Source organism: Chrysochloris asiatica, unplaced genomic scaffold (genome assembly GCF_000296735.1).
Source record: "Chrysochloris asiatica unplaced genomic scaffold, ChrAsi1.0 scaffold00179, whole genome shotgun sequence".
Taxonomy (NCBI): domain Eukaryota; kingdom Metazoa; phylum Chordata; class Mammalia; order Afrosoricida; family Chrysochloridae; genus Chrysochloris; species Chrysochloris asiatica.
The window spans coordinates 4,854,474-4,866,909 of record NW_006408697.1 but is presented as its reverse complement, the minus strand read 5'-3'; the positions used below and the strand labels follow the sequence as shown (position 1 = coordinate 4,866,909).

Sequence of the window (12,436 nt, the reverse complement as noted above, 5' to 3'; positions counted from 1 at the left end):
CTTGAAAAAAAAAAAAAAAAAGCGAATAGGACACACATCTGCGTCCCCTGTATAGGGTTTCTGCGGAGTGGCTGGTTAGCTTAAACCACCGACCTTGCAGTTCGAAAGGCTTTGCAGTGGTGTCTTAACCCACAGTGCTATGCTGGGATGCCATTCAAACCAGTGAGAAAAAGCCAACCAAATAGTCCGCACATCCGTGTCTCCCATATAGGTTTCCACGGAGCAGCTGGTTAGCTTGAACCACTGACTTTGCAGTTCAAAAGGCTTAAAAGTGGTGCTTTATCCTACAGCGCTATGCCAGAACACCTCTCAAACCAGTGGGGGGGGGGGCGGGAAGCCAACCCAATAGCATGCACATCCACGTCTCCCGTATAGGGTTTCCGGGGGGCCGGTTGGTGAGCTTGAACCACCGACCTTGCAGTTCGAAAGGCTTTACAGTGGCACCTTAACCAGCTAGGCTACACCCGGAAGCCTCTCAAACCAGTGAGAAAAAGCCAACCAAATAGAACTCACATCCGTGTCTCCTGACCTTGCAGTTCAAAAGGCTTTACAGTGGCACCTTAACCAGCCATGCTACGCCAGGACGCCTCTTCAATCAGTGAGAGAAAGCCGACCAAATGGAACGCACATCCGAGTCTCCCATAAGGGTTTCCACACCGACCCTGCAGTTCAAAAGTATTGGCGGCACGGCGTCTTAACACACAGAGCTACACCAGGACCCCTCTCAACCTAGTGCAAAAAGGCCAACCAAATACGCATCTCAGCTTGGGTTGAGTGTGTGTGAGTTTCTGGCAGAGGAAACTGCCAGCGGTGGGGGTGGGTCTTGGCCACTAGGCTAAGCCCCTACCTCTATTCACCGAATGTAGGTGGGCAAACCATGAGCGCACCTATTACCCTACACCAAAGAAAAAAATAAAATCGGACCCACACAAAATAGGCAGAGTATACTGTGCCCCTTTTTCTCTTTCTTTTCCAAGGTTCCCTTGGCGTGCCTCCTCCATGTCTCTGTGGCTCCTATTTCATCCTGCTGCCTGGATTCGCCCAGGATGTGTCCTCCAACCTCTGTGCCTGGCCAGCAGATTCAATAGTACGCGATTTCCTGCCTCAGCTCCAAATTCCACAGGCTATAAGTTCTCAAACCTTTAAACTATTCCTATCTCTCTGGGTCCAAGCCTTGGAGCCCCATCCTGCCTCTTTCTTGCCTGGAATTCCAAGTTATTGTTGACTGTGACCTTCACTACACCTTCACCATAGCCGCCATCAAGCCCCACCCTCCTCCTAGGTTAGATTTTGAGGAACAGCTTGAGGATCTGATGGGTCAGCAGAAGGACCTCTGGGAGTTCCATGTGAGTCCCTACCTTATCCCTTTCAAAGCCAATGCTTTCCCCCTCTACACTGTCCATCAGTACCTGTGCACATCTGCTATCAATGACCAAATGAGTCCATGGCTCATTTTTCTCTCCTGCCACACCCAATTCTTGAGCAGGACCTGGTGGCCAAAAATGTCAGAAATGCCATAAATTCAGTCCTTCTTCATCACTTCCTGCTTCTAGTGTCCTCCTCAGAGTCAAAGTTAGGCGTTCATTTTGGGGTATCAATGGCTGTTGATTCCCAGCATTATTACAGGCACAAGGGAGAGTGTTTGTAAACCTGGGCTTTTTTTAGGGGATGGAGATGGGACTGTACCAGATGTCAGACCAGAAAACAGGGGACATGGTGTTCAGTGGGAGTAAGGGGCCACAGTGCTGTGTTGGGTAAATCCTACCACTGGGCTGATTCCCACACCTGAAACAGTCCTGACCAGCACAACACAGCACAGCAGGTGTGGGTCTCTCAGGTGAGAGTCCATGGCAGAGGGACAGGCAAGTGCAAAGCCTCTGAGGTAGGCACACCTGAGGCTGCAGGAATGGAGACGGGTAGAGTGATGGCAAGAGATACACCTTAAGTACAGAAATACTTGAATAAATGAATGACTGGACCCTGGACAGATTCCTGATGCATGGAGAGGGGCTGAGAGGTCTTGTTTCTGCCCCTCAGAGGCCAGAGCATCTGGAACGGGAGACAGGCATCCTGGAGAGCAGTAAGGAGCAGCTGCTCAAGGAAGGTAAGGCCCAGGCATTAGGGGAGGGGGTAGGTGGCACTTACCTACCTATCCTGACTGCCTTTCCTTTCCTTGCTTGTCCATATGCCCACTTAATTCCACCTCAGAGAAGCAAATCCAGCCAAAACTGGAGGACTTGAAGCATCGACTGAACTCCCTGCATAAGGCTGAGGCATCCTCAGCTGTCAGGGAGGGGCTCTTCCTGTGTAGCCAGGAGGCTACTGCTGCAATGTAAAAATGGATGTGGTGGCATAGAGGGTCAGCAGAGAGAGGCAGCTGGTACTGATATCCCCTCTACCCCCAGGAGACTGTTTGAGGAGGAGACTGGCAAGGCTGGGGAGCTCCTGGAGACTGTGGTTCTGTGCCAGCAGCAGCCGCAGGAGAAGTGTCAGCAGCTGTAGAAGAAGCGTCAGAGGTGTACACTGACCAGCCCTGGGGTGGGCATTTGTGGGATTCCTCATGCTTGAGGCTTCAGACACTTGTTTCCCTCCCTCCAACCCCACTGCCTGTCCAGGCTGAAAGAAGAGCTGAAGAATCATGGAGTGCAGGTTTCTGCCCAAGTCTACAGCATCCAAGAGGAAGGGACCCTCCCTAGAGAGGTGGGGAGCCCAGAGAACAGGGAGGTAGTAATGGGGCTGGAGATTCTCAGCAAGGGCAGAGGGGAGCAGGCTAGGGGGATGAGTGGAGGTAACTATTGATTCCCACCCTACACCCTGATCTCTCACCCCTTCTGCAGGCACAGTGCTTCCTACATGCCAATCCCAAGGCCCCTGGGGCCCATGAGGAGAAAGACCTGGAGCCACTTCCTAAGTAGTACCTGATACCAGTAGAGTCCTGAGGACACTTCACCATGTGTTCTGGCATCCTCTTTTCTCTGTTCAAACCTTCCATGGATCCATGGGAAATACAGTAGCTGTTTTTGTGCTGTTTGCTTCAGCTGAGTCAGTACTGGTGGGAGTGGGTGGGTAATGGAGGTTGGGCCCAAGGACCCCATCTGCCTCTGAGCCTAGGATAAAGTCTTGACTATGCTCAGCTCATAGGCCCCAACTGGAGGTGCACAAAAGACATGTTTGAGAATGAAAAATAAAATATATACGTCGTATCCAAGCTGCCTTACCCAAGCAGTCTCTTCAGTTCTCCACTGACAAGGTTAATAGCTCAACTAGCAAAGGGAAATACCAAATGGCCCAGGCCCAAACCATTCCATAGACTTAGCAAAATATTTGAATTTGGGGATGAGAAGCAAATAAAACAATAACTGTTACATTTGATAATTGTTAAGTGCCATTGAGATGCTTCCAACTCAATGACCCTCTATAGGGTTTCTAAGGAGCAACTAGTGAGTTTTGAACCACCGACTTTGTGGTTCAAACCAACCTTGTAGCCTAGTGCTTTTCCCACAGTGCTACACCAGGACTTAATAATAAGTAAACTTGAGTGTTGTTGTTGTTATGTGCTGTGGAGTCAGTTCCAACTCATAGAGACCCTTGTACAGAGTTTTCAAGGCTGTAAATATTTACAGGAGCAGAAAGCCTCAACTTTCTCCCACGGAACAGCTGGTAGTTTCGAACTACTGACCTTGTGGTTCACAGCCCGATTCATAACCACTATGCTACCAGATAGTAAACGTAAAAAAGTCATAGTGGACATGTTTAAAGGTGACATGTAGGAAAGTTGATTCAATACAACTAATAGCATTTTTAAACAGGCACTTTGCAAGCTATTTCTAAAATTGATATGGAAATGCAGAGACATTATAATAGCCATGAGATTCCCCAAGTGGATTTATTTGTTAAGAAGACTTCTACCAAATACCAGTATATATTATTAAGCTATAGTGATCGAGACAGAATGGACAATGAGATGGAAAAACAAATCAGTGGGACTGAAAAGAAAACTCTGAACAATACCCTTGCATCATTAGAAATTTAGTACATGACAGAGATTGCACTTCTGTGAAGGTAAAGTTCCCAGTAAAATCTGCTGGGACAATAATGTATCTATGTAGAACACATAGATGTATCATTTTCCCACACCATGAATTCATATTTCCATGGGTATTAAATACTTTAAATAGAATCTCAAATGATAAGACAATCAGGAGTTATGGGGAATAGGAATTATTTTGAGATAGAAAGCTGCTATGCATGTGAAGATTGGTGTGGTAGATGAGGAACTAAGGGTCCAGTAAATTTGACCAGGCCATGGCCCTGTGGGATAAGCACTGGACTGCAAATTCATTTGAACGACAAGGTCAACACTTCAAAATCACCATCCGCTCCTCAGAAACCCTATACAGGGTCGCTGTGGGTTGAAACCAACTTGACAGCACTTAATAAGTCGCCAAACAGCAGCAACCTGCAGTCTCATTGCTTGGCTAGGACTGACTTGCCAGCCTAGATGATCAGATATAGAAAGTGCTGAGCATCAGGCTACACCAGGCTTGCATTCTGCCATGGCAAAATACAGGCTCCCCTCAGCTGACATTTCAGAGATATGCAGACCCCCATCTGAGTGACCTCCCCCAGTGAACCCAGATTCTGCCTGCTTGCACCCCACATTCAGGCCCCGCCTCTCCTGCCTTTGGGAACTGATTCCCTACCAGCCAGCCTATAGGTACTCTGTAGGCAGTGTGGTTTGTGTGTGTGTATGTGGTGGGGGGAGGTCCTTGGGGTCACGACACAAGGCTCCTGTGACTGAAAACCCTGGGTTTTTTTTTTTCTCCCAGGACATCGGTAGACCTGAGCTCTGACCAGTTTCCCCTTTTGACTCTTGAGATGGCAATCCAACTTCTTGGGTGCTTTGGAGCTTTTACTGTACTAGTGGTTGGCATATTCTTGGCTTGGTATATACAAAGCATCAATAAAAACAATATTTAGGGGATTCTGCTAAGAATGTTACTAAGCTGGCGGCTTGTATATTTCTGTGCCTGCAGTTTTGTTGAACATCGTGAAGCTCTATTTGTCAGAACTAACTCGATGGCACCAAACAACATCTGGAGTCACTAGTTTTTCAGTTTTCTATGCTCAGTCTCTAAACCAAGTAGAAAAAGGGGGATGCTGTTCCCTTTGAGGACGTAGATCTGCAAATACCTCAAAAGGGACAGGACTTTACATGTGCCAAGTCATGCTGTTGGTACGTTAACATTTAGAATTGTGACATAACCCTACTCTTGCGACTCTTTTATCAGTACAGATTTTTCTGTCTCCACAAATGCTGTACCTTGACTATCTACTCTGTCTGGAGTAAGCATAGCTATTTTAGCAGATGTATCCACATTTCATTCACTAAATATTCACCTTGTATTTGAGGTCTTCCCTTGTAATCAGTTTCTGTGTGGGTTACTAGGGAGGCATAGAGAGGTGACTATAGACCTGTTGCTAGTACAGGGGCAGGAGCAGCTGCAGTCTGATCCTTGCCCACCTGAGTCTGTCTCCTGGTTTCCTGGAATGGCCCAGAGCACTTGGGAGAAGTGCTCTATCCTGGGTAGGTACCTTGCTATAATCTACATTTAATATAAATCCAAATGAATTTAAAAAGAGCTTTTGAATGGGAAAAGGAAATGGGATCTGATTCAGATACCATTAATGAAAGGAGGAGATGAAGAGAAAAATGAGATTGACCTTGCAATATACTAATAGTGCTATAGTTTTAACTTGTTTAGGCACAAGTATCTGCAAATCATTCAGAGGGGAGAAACGGTCAGTTTACAAGCTTGGTTCTATCTTGAGTCAATCTCTTGTGAGATATAAAAGAGACCCAACAAGTGAGCAGAGATCATAAGGACCTCCTACTACCAAGAAAGAAGAACTGAGCACAGTTTGACATTTGGACCTAGGGTCCCTGCAATGAGAAACTCCTAGATCCAAGGGAAGACTGATGACAAGGACCTTCCCCCTGAGCCAACACAGAGAGTAAGTCTTCTTCCGAAGAAGAAACTGAATTTGAACTTCTAGTCTGTTAAATTGTGAGAGTCAGAATACACTTGTGGTATTTTTGTTATAGTAGTACAAGATAACTAAGCCATTCACTTTCATTACAGATAAAAACTGGTCAAGACTTAGATAAAAAATTGGATTGGCCCAATGCAACTGAATTTAAGCAAAAACCAAACATCAGCCCAAAGCCAATCATAGGAAAAGGCAGGCGGTACGGATTTCAAGTATCAGGACATTGAGACCCATCAGGACACACTGCTCACTTCCTCTGCATCCCCTGGAAACAGATTACTGATGCTGCATGTGGCTCAGGGCTACATACACATAATGTAGGTCTGAGATCACCACACATTAGACAAGTTACAGGACACAACATCTCAAGGTTGCAATAGGCAGCCAGTTGATGTGTGAAAAAAAACACCAACATTCAGCAGAAGAACCACCTTTTCCAGTCTCTTTTTGAGGATACTTTTTGAAGACATACCATCAGTTCACTAGGAAGATTGGACCCTATGCAAAACCCAACTGAAAAGATTCATTACACACACCATGAACAGCTTGGTCAAGAAGAACCCTTGACTAAACCTGTGTGGAGAAACACTACAAAGGCACAGTGGGCAAGTCCAACCTTCATTGCTAACTGTGTGGTAAGGATCATAATGAATCCAGTTCACCTTCCCACTTCTTCACCCTTGTCACCAGAAACTCCAAGCAGCACTCTCTCATCCTAGTTTGGTAATAGAGTGCTAACCACAAGTTTGGGAGTCCATATGACTCGTTCCACTTCAGAACAACCAACCTCTTCTGTGATCCTAGCCAGCCTTAGCTAGGTCAGAGCACAAAAGAATGTAGTGCTTCAGACTGCTAGATAGGCAGACATCAGCATTTCTGGCTCTTATTCTACTTCCTGTTATTGAATTATTACCAGAAAGTATACACACAAAAAGATGCAAAGGGTGAGGTCCAGGAGGGGTCCTGGTGCAGTGCATCCACTGTGCCCAGGGACTGTCCTCAGGGACATGTCACCCTCCTGAACCCAGATTTCTGATCAACCAGAAGCCCCAAAGTCACTTCTGTCTTCAAGAATTTTTATTGGCTCAGTTGAATCGTCATCATTGGGGCCTCAGAGCAGTCATGAGTGATTCAATCCCTGATCATGTATGACTGACTAAACCATGTCCCTTTTCCTTCCCGATTCACTGACTAGGTATGGTCTTCTGGTTCCCAATGATTTGCATATATTCTCAAGTGTTGTCTGGCTGTTTTAGATAACAAAGACACCTCAACTCCTGGCAAAATTCTAGGGGTTATCCTACAGGAACCAAATAACATGGAAGGACAGAGTTCTTGTCTCACAGGAGGCATGCAGCGAAACCACACCAAGACATTGTCATAAAGTTGGAGACAGTGCCAGTATAGCCAAACAACAGGCTGTTATTACAGAGTGGTTTTGTCGATTCTGATCATCATAGCTCAAGCTTACATGCTTACTATGTGCCAGACAATATTGTAAGTGCTCTATGTATCTTAGCTAATTTGTTCTTCACAACTGCCTAGTGAGGTAGCTTGCCTATTTTTGAATATCAAGATCCTGAAGCCCAGAAAAGCTCAATGCCAAGGCAGTACAGGTAATAAGCAATGGAGCCTCCATTTGTCAGATGGCTCTTATGAGTGGCAAGGCACACACCTAGCTCTATCATTCTAAATGCTGTCACACAGCATCTGACTACACACACTCATGTGTTGCCAATTAAAACATGTAAGGAAAGAAACAAAAGGGAACTTTTCCTTCCAGAGACTATTTTTTTCATTGGGTACAGTGAAAAGTACTACTGTTCACAACTGCTTAAGTTAACTCAGGCATAAGCCATTAATAATAATTCACTGTTTGATTTTTGCATTTTTAGGTAAAATTTTAGCCCCATTGGCTGGCTGTGTTAGCTGCAAATTTTACTTAAGAGAGTGATGCTGTTGCTATGTGCTGTTAGTTGTAGTGACCCTGTATAGTATTTCCAAAGAGTGGTTGATGTGGTGTTTACCCTAATAGTCATAAAAATGTACATATACTGTAAAAGATGTGTTGTTGTTGTTAAGTGCCGTTGAGTCGGTTCCAACCCATAGCGACCCTGTACAGGGTTTCCGAGGGTTTAAATCCTTACGGGAGTAGAAAGCCTCATCTTTCTCCCGCGGAGCAGCTGGTAAAGATTAGGGGGAAGTATATGTAGAACAGTACTTAAAAGTTAAAAAAATTAACAAGAGTTAGTAATAGCAGCGTATAATGTGGGAAACCAATGTAAATCACAACATTAAGAATGCATGGCCCACCTCCTCCTCCCTCTGCAGATCCTACACCAGAGGAGATAAACATATCTTGCATAGTTTCCTTTGCATGATTTCTACAACTGTCTTGAACGACTTCTCTGTCCTGCGCACAATAGCAGCACTTAAGAAAAAAAATGATTGCACCAGTTGCAGAAGAGGCAACAGTTCCAAATAAGGTAACCATACTGAGTGTTGGACAAGTTGGTATAGCATGTGCCATCAGCATTCTGGGAAAGTCTCTGGCTGATGAACTTGCCCTTTTAGAAGATAGACTCAAAAGGAGAAATGATGGATCTACAGCACGAGAGCTTCTTTCTCCAGACACCTAAAATTGTAACAGATAAAGATTACTCTGTGATGACCACTTTGAAGATTGTGGTGGTAACTGCAGGAGATCGTCAGCAAGATGGGAAGAATGGTCTCAATTTGGTACAGAGGAATGTTAATGTCTTCAAATTCTTTATTCCTCAAATCATCAAGTACAGTCTTGACTGCATCATAATTGTAGTTTCTAATGCTGAGTATTCTTCCATGTTACCTGGAAACTAAGTAGATCACTGTGTGTTTGGAAGTGGGTATAACCTAGATTCTGCTAGATATTGCTATCTTAGGACTGTAAAATCATCTTAGCAGTTGTCGTGGATGGATTTTGGGAAAACATGGTGACTCAAGTGTGGTGGTGTGGAGTAGAGTGAACATGACAGGGGTTTCTCTCCAGGAACTGAATCCAAAAACAGAAATGGACAATGAAAGTGAAAATTGGAAGGAAGTAAATAAAATGGTAGTTGGAAATACCTATGAAGACATCAACTGGGCTGCAGCCCAGTAGAATTAAGTGTGGCTGGTCTGATTTAATCCATGTTTAAAAAATATCAAGGATTCATCCAATGTCAACAATGGTGAAGGGGATGTATAGCACGGAGAATGAAGTCTTTCAGAGCCTTCTGTGTACTCTGAATGCTCGAGAGTTAACCAGTGTTATTAAGCAGAAGCTGAAGGATGACGAGGTGGCTCAACTCAAGAGTGCAGATCCTCTGTGGGACATCCAGAGGGATTTAAAAGACCAGTGATGTTGAGTACTATACTGAAGAAATTTACAAACCATAATGTGATTAACATATACATAGATAAGAGTTGATTTTTCTTTTCTTAAATATGTGAATTTGGACCAACATGGTAATAGCACGTGCTCAGCTTAACATTTGCAATCTGAGCCCTTGAGAAATAAAATTGCCTGTCGTAGCTTGAAGTGCAAAAGAGTACATGGTATTTTGTGTGCTCCAGCAAGTTACACTGAGTTCATTAAGTAAAATTTCTGTTAACACAGTATGTTGTTGTTGTTAAGTGTTGTCGAGTCAGTACCAACTCATAGTGACCCTGAATGGGAGTAGAAACCTCATCTTTCTTCTGCAGAGCAGCTGGTAGTTTTGAATTGCTGACCTTGCAGTTCACAGCCCGATACATAACCACTACACTACCAGAGCTCCTTGTTAACACAGTATACTCGTGTATAAATGCTACAAATAACCTAATTTGGTGTCCTGAATTGAATCTCTATGCTTAATAAATGAGTATGTTCTCAGGAAAGAGATTTATAGCAAATTTCCCCACAATAGAAAACCACTGATCAATAGTCAACTATTTTTGGTGCATTTTGAATAAAACAATTACCATTTCTATTTGGAAAAATTTCATCGACATTACCTACATTTATCGTTTCCTCTTCATTATAAATTTTCTAATACATAATAAAGCTGTAAGTTTTGATGAAAACCTTACTGCATTAAAGACATTTATACAGTTTCAATTCATTCCGCTGTCTAATGCTCAATGACATATCCCTGACTGATAAAAGTTTTTCTAGCATGTGTTATAGTCTTTGTGCCTTCCTATGAGTTCTTTGACTTTCCATCAATTGATTTAGGAATGAGAGATGACAAAACAGGTCTCTCCTGTGTGAATATTGTTATGTTCAAGCAGTTGGGCCTGTTGCAGTGCAAATACATCAAAAGACCAAAAACACACAATGTCTCAGCTGGTTAGATATTTATTTGGATGAAGTACAAATGGGGTCTATGTGTGTAGAGGTAAGAGCATTCTGCTATCCCCAGTTAATTCCTCTCTTAAGTGGTGGTTGTCAACCTGTGGGTCATCTCTATTTCAGTCCAACAAGGGATGAAATATTAGGGAGGACTGCATGGAAAGTTTCAATGGGGCAGCCCTAGCAGTGACATACATCACTGTGTCCATATTCCATTGGCAAGTATGTAGTTACATATTTCAACCTACAGTAAATGGAAGCTGAGAAATGTATATTGTGTGTACAAGAGGAAAAGATAATTGTGTCCTGGTGATCATACAGTTGCTCTCTGTCACATAAGGTTTCTATCCTGTGTGAGTTCCCTGATGTTTGTTAAGATGTGACTTCTGGCTAAAGGTTTTCCCACATTCCTTGTATTCATAGGGCTTCTCACCTGTGTGAGTTCTCTCATGCACAGTGAGGGCTGACTTCTGATAAAAGGTTTTCTTGTATTCCTTACAGTCATAGGGTTTCTCCCCTGTGAGTTCTCTGATGTCTACTGAGGGTTGACTTCTCACCGAATGTTCTCCCACACTCTGTACACTCAAAAGGCTTCTCCCCTGTGTGAATTCTCTGATGTCCCATGAGTTTTAACTTCTAGTAAAAGTTTTTTTCATATCTGTTACACTCATTGGGTGTCTCCCCAGTATGAGTTCTTACATGAACCGTGAGTTTGGGCTTCACACAGAAGGATTCCACTCATTCATTACACTTATAAGGTTTTTCTCTTGTGTGTGTTTTCCGATGAACAGTTAGGACAGGCCTGTGACTGAAGGACTTCCCACATTCATCACATTTGTAAGGCTTCTCCCATGTGTGTGTTCTCTGAGGACTGACCTCTTGTGGAAGGTTTTGCCACACTCACTGCATCCATGAGGTTTCTCCCCACTGTGAGTTCTCTGATGTAAGCGAGGGTTGATTTCTCTTTGAAGGGTTTTCCACACAATCTACATCCGCAGGGTTTCTCCCCTGTATGTAATCTCTGACAATTAGTTAAGTCTGACTAATGGTAGAAGAATTTCTCACATTCATTACATATATAGAGTTTCTCCCATGAGTATGTTCTCTTATGTATTATAATGACTGATTTACTAATGAAGATTTTTCCACATTCATTATATTTATAGGTTTCTTCCCTGGGTGTATTTTTGGATGTTTAGTGAGGTTAGAATTTTTACAAAACTTTCCCAGACATTACATTCAAACATTTTATCTGCTGAGTGACTTTGAAGCTTAGTAAGATACAATTTTTTTCTGAAAATATTACCATTTTTATTACATTTCTCCTCCAAGAAAATTCAATGAGTATTAAAGATATTCATATATTCATCACACTTACAATGATTCTCACCTACATAAGTTATTTCTTATACATCACAGGTGTTCCCAGCTTTGTTGTATCTATAGGATTTCTCCAGAGTGAGCCCTTCTATATGTAAAGAATGCTGCCTCCTTGTGTAAGCCCTTCCCTTGTCTTCTATGAGGGAAGACTGAGGCAAAGTTTGCAACTTTTTTGGTGAATAAGATACTCACTATATCTGCCACGTTTCCCAATTAGATCATATTCATAAGGTTTGTCTCTAGCACACACTGAATCAGGCTGAACAGGGAGGAATAAGTCCTTACATACATTAAGTGCTTCAGGCCTCATTCCTGAATAACTCCCATTACTTATAGCCAATTCAGAGGTAAGGTCTAAATTCATTCCACAGGTTAGTTTCCTTAAAAGAAAAAGGTTTGTGCTCATATTAAGTGTCTTTCTTATTTTAACATTCTCCTTAGGATATGTTTGTTGCTGATGGTCACAACTTGACACAAATGTCTGCCTTGACTTTCCCAGTTCCTTTCTAGCTGGCCATCTATTCCCTTGACATCTAAAATGAGAAAGAAAGAGAGTTTCTAAAAACCATGTCTAAGAATTTCTGTAGATGGGGTTTACGTGAGGTATTCTTTATGTGAAGTTGGCTTATTGGAAAGAACTTGTTAAAGCACAGA

The 12,436-nt window shown here is 43.2% G+C and overlaps 2 pseudogenes; both read left to right on the top strand.

Annotated features, from left to right (window-relative positions):
* LOC102828084 overlaps window positions 1–4,033 on the top strand; it is a 37,773-nt pseudogene extending 33,740 nt beyond the window's left edge.
* Window positions 4,034–5,227: 1,194 nt separating this feature from the next.
* On the top strand, window positions 5,228–9,431 carry LOC102827703 (annotated as a pseudogene).
* The last annotated feature ends 3,005 nt before the right edge of the window (window positions 9,432–12,436 follow it).